Source organism: Berghia stephanieae, chromosome 2, assembly GCF_034508935.2.
Source record: "Berghia stephanieae isolate SIO BIC M18660-M18661 chromosome 2, UCSD_Bste_1.3, whole genome shotgun sequence".
Taxonomy (NCBI): Eukaryota; Metazoa; Mollusca; class Gastropoda; order Nudibranchia; family Aeolidiidae; genus Berghia; species Berghia stephanieae.
The window spans coordinates 124635150-124640149 of NC_088361.1; the positions used below are offsets into that span (position 1 = coordinate 124635150).

The 5000-nt window shown below is 35.9% G+C and overlaps 1 protein-coding gene across 4 annotated transcripts in view; it reads right to left on the bottom strand.

Moving 5' to 3' along the window:
* Window positions 1-4049: 4049 nt before the first annotated feature.
* The window catches only part of LOC144966514 (uncharacterized), a 33606-nt gene continuing 32655 nt past the window's right edge, over window positions 4050-5000 (bottom strand). For all 4 annotated transcript variants that reach the window (XM_078903139.1, XM_078903136.1, XM_078903137.1 and 1 more), the window contains exon 8: window positions 4050-5000. This exon is cut by the window's right edge and continues 1603 nt beyond it. The gene's annotated coding sequence lies outside the window, so the exon portion shown is untranslated.

A 5000-nucleotide genomic window follows, 5' to 3' on the forward strand; every position in this document is an offset into this window, starting at 1 on the left:
TACTCTTTACTTCTCGAAGGGATGCCTTAGGAAACGCTGTTTAACTCTAACCGTTTACTATATGTGATAAAATACTTCAGTACCTCTTAAATCCATATACAACGTATTCTAAAAATTGCCCGTTCTTTTCGTAACCAATATGTTTGTTTACAATTTAAGATTATTTATATACTGGCATAATACTTTTCTTTTGTGTTATTTAATAATAGTAATGATTTGATAATAATTTGTCTTGCGCATTTTTATTATAATACTCATCAATAAAATTTAATGATCTAAAACAATAGCGTTTTACGTTTAATGTATTATATACATGCATTAGATATTGTAGTAAAATATATTTTTTTTTCCTTTTTGGCAAATATCCAGGTAAGGCGATTATTATTTTCTCCGATTAAATATAGAGGTACATTTCTTCTATCTGGGTGGTTCCTTGGCCTCCCATGGTGGGCAGGATGTCACGCTGTGTCTTCTATATTCCTTACATCTGTTTTTCAACAGGCTTTGTCTTTGACTTGGAATGTGATTACTTGGTTTTGTCCTGGCTGGGAGGGGAACAGTCAAATGTATAGTTTTGGGAGATTTTTTTTTTTTGTCTTGTACATCATCTCTCTGTTTTGCATTGTATTATTTTTTGTTTTACATATTAAAAAAATAAAGTTGTAACACATTTGAGTATATTCCTCTTAGTGGGGACCTGTGCTTGTGTTAGGATGAGATATTTAGGTGATCTCAAACTAAGTACACCGATAGTGTGCTCTTGGAATCTGGAATCTACATCTATTCCCTATTTGAACCAATTCTCCTTTGTCCTCTTTTCTTGGGTGTTTTAATTGTAATTCTAGAACTTTTTACTATCCCATTTTCTGGGTGGGGTTCCTGGCCTCCCATAGTGGGCAGGGAGGTACTTACTGTATCTTCTACTATCTATCTGTTTTCCAACATGCTTTCTGTCTTTGTCTTGGGATGAGATTACTTAGTTTTGTCCTGGCCCTGGCTGGATACCCTAGCTGGAAGGGAAACAGTCAATTGTTTAGTTAGAGTTTTGGAAGATTATTTTTTTCCGTGTAAATCATCTCTCTGTTATGCACTGTATTGTTTTGTTTACATATTATATATTATGATTTGTAAACATTTGAGTGTATCCCTCTTAGTGGGGATCTTGTGCTTGTGTCTGGATGAGACTTTTAGGTGATCTCAAACTAAGTACTTTGATAGTGTGCTCTTGGAATCTACATCTATTTCCTATTTGAACAAAATTCCCCTTTGTTTTACCTTTCCTTGGGTTCTTTAATTGTAATTCTAGAACTTTTTCCTATCCCATTTTCTTCCTTTTTACTGGCGCTGATATAACCTTAAATGTTTTGCAAGCGCCGTAAAACCCTAAAAAACAAAAACAAAAAAAAAACAAAAAAAAAAAACAACTATCCCATTTTCTTCCTTTAAACAGCGCTGATATGACCTTAATGTGTAGCAAGTGCCGTAGAACCCTTAAAAACAGACAAACATTCCTTCTATCATCTAGTTCTTTTTATCCAAGTGTGTCGTCTTACTTTTCCTGGCGTGTGGCAAGTACCGTTAAACCTTTTTTTTTTAAACCCATAAAACAAACAGGCTGAATACAAATGATGAATTCGTTTGTGTTATTCGCTTTCAACAGTTTTTTTTTTCATAGAATAATTCGATAGTTAGTTCCGAGCAGGACGCTGGCTTGTCTTTTTAAAAAAAGATAATATCAATCGTTGCTGAGCAATGATCGCAAAATTCGTTACGTCCATTGGCAACACAAAAAATCTTCGAATTTTGATGTGCAGAAGTATCAGCCTATACTGCCGTACTTTGAAAAAGCATGTATGTATTTAAAATTTTGGACAGGAAGTTCGTCCTTCAAATATCGATCGATTAAAAAGATCATCCTGGGTGGGGTTTTGGGAGATGATATTTTTTGTCTTGTTAATCATCTCTCTTGGATGCACTGCATTATTTTTTGTTTACATAATGTATGATTTGTAAATATTTCAGTGCTTTCCTCTTAGTGGGGACATGTGCTTGTGTCAGAATGAGACATTTAGGTGATCTCAAACTAAGTGCCTCCCATAGTGGGCAGGGAGATACATGCTGTGTCTTCTATCCCCCCATACCCGTTTTCCAATTGTTTCCCGTCATTGTCTTGGAATGAGATTACTTAGTTGTGTCCTGATCCTTGACTGGGAGGGAAACAGTCGAATGGATAGTCATAGTTTTTGGATATGAAATTTTTTCCCTTGTAAATCATCATCTCTGTTATGCATTGTATTATGTTTAGTTTACATATTATATTATATAATTGGTAAACATTTGAGTGTATTCCTCTTAGTTGGGACCTGTGCTCGTGTCTGGATGAGACTTTTAGGTGATCTCAAACTAAGTACTTTGACGGTGTGCTCTTGGAATCTACATCTGTTCCCTATTTGAACCAATTCCCCTTTGTCTTACCTTTTCTTTTGTGCTTTAATTGTAATTCTAGAACTTTTTACTATCCCATTTTCTTCCTTTTTACTGGCGCTGATAAGACCTTTATGTGTTGCAAGCGCAGTAAAACCCTTAAAAACAACAAACAAAACTGAGTGCACTGATGGTGGTATGTTCTTGGAATCTACATCTGTTCCCAATTTGAACCAATTCCCATTTGTCTTACTTTTTCTTGTGTGCTTTAGTTGTAATTCTAGAACTTTTTACAATCCCATTTTCTTCTTTTTTACTGCCGCTGATGACCTTAATGTGCTGCAAGCGTTGTAAAACCCTTTTAAAAAACAAAAAGACCGTCATCTTGTCAAAAAACTATAAAATCTCGGACTTCCATAGAGTTTTAGTTTATAGATAAAGGTCATTTTAGCGATCGATATTTGAAGGACACATTTTCCGACCAAAATTTTAAATATGTGTTTTCTTCAGGGTACGGTAGTCTAAGTCGTAAGTAGTAAGGGATACGAGTATAAGTAAGTATAACGGAGGGTGCTTAACAGTCATATCATGCTCCATGAAATGGGTATGTATTTAGTTCATTAACCAGTTAACTGCCATCCTCTGGAGACATGTATTTAAAAATTTGTCCCGAATACTCGTCCTTCAAATATCAATCGATTAAAATGACCCCCGTCTTGGCAAAAACTCTCAAAACCTGGGACATTGCGAGTCTTGGGAGTTGATTTTTTCCACCTTGTAAATCATCACTCTGTTAGTTTTGTTTTCTGTTTTTGATAAAATATTATGTAAACATTTGAGTGTAATCCTCTCAGTGTGATAATGTGCTCGTGTCTGGATGAAACTTTTAGGTGAGCGCAAACTAAGTACAATTCTGTCTTTTTTTATTTTGTCCATGAATTTGTTACTTAATTTATTGTCAATGAAATCGGGTGCTCCAAAACCTGTTAAAATCTCTAAAACCTAAAAGTCAAAGGCAGAGTTGAACTACCAAAACTGTTCAGTTTTTCTACGCTTAAAGAGCCCCAGAAATAAGAAGATACAGTGGACATTTGTTCAAGCAGAGGACGGACAGGAGGAACCCCCCCCCCCCCCCCCCCCCCCCCCCCCCATCACACAGCCAACGCAGTACCCACTTTATTTGCTCAAAGCGCTTTGCATGAGTGTCCCAAACTAGTAGCAATGCTTAACATGTAGAACATATTATAAGACGCTATAACAAAAAATATTTTTCGACAGACACATGCTGTTTCTGGCCAGGTATTCATTTTACACATAAGTGCGATGAGAGAATGTGAGCAAAGAGCCTTTTTCTAGGACTCAACTTTGCGATGTCCAGAGCAGGACTCGAACCAGGGACAAAACTGCTAGAGAATAAGGAGTTATGTTTAGTTCCAGGATTTCTTTAGAATCCGCCCATTCACAAAAGAAATTAATTGTGAGTTCACATTTAAGCTCCTGTTTATTTACTAAGACGTATGGTGCGGCGTGTACGGGTTTGTCTCTTTTTATCAACAGATAAGACGATGGGTGAGACATAAAATAAACAACCAGTTTGAAATTTAGATATTATAATATTTGTTATTTAATTTTATTCATCTCAGATTCGTCCTAATTATATTGTACATTTTTCATTGTTGGGTCTACTGATAAAGGAGGAACCCGAAACGTCCATTCGTCTTTGTAAATAAAGTAAACAGTAGCTTTTCTTTAAAACCATCAATCCCGTTTCTGGTTTAACAATCTCTATAAGTTCAATATAAATTAAGACAATAATTAAACATGTGGCTTTATTTACAAAGATAAATTAAAAACGTCCTCATTCATCTATCAACGATTATCTATGTGGACTGATAAATATATGTTTCATATTGGTATACCGAGAAGCTGATAATAGTAGTTTCCCACTCACCCACTGTGTCGTGGGAATGAAATTCTTGGACGCAGCTTATAATATCTGTGTATATCTAATTATAGAGGAGGGGGGGGGGGGGAGGGGAGGGTGCATTCACAGTAGACATTGCTGAACGCCGCCACATTTTGGCCAAAATCTTCCCCTTCAAATATTGATGAACTAAAATGACCCTTGTCTTGACAAATTTTCTTTAACATAAGACTTCAAAGACACCTCGGGTTTAATCATTTTTGACAAGTTTAGCGCCATCGATATTTTAAAAGTATATGGCCAAAATGAAAAAAAAAAAAAAACCCGGGGCATATAACTGGACTTGTGCCGTTAATTGTTAGAACATGGACTTCGATTCTGAGAATAATCTTAATAAAAGACAAGAATTCAAAGCTACTTCTCACTTACTGTGTCTTCGATCGTAGCCATCGTTAAGTTATAGCCTGACACTGAAACCCAAAAAGACTGGCATTTTGACGTCATTAATTGTTTTTTGCACCGCCTAGTGAGTTGTCGTAATCGTTAGTAGTGCTCATGGAAACAAGTGGTCCCATTGGTTGAACTATAAATACAACTCACGATTTGGTTTCTTTTGTGGCCAAAGACTGCCATTTTTACGTCATTATTTGGT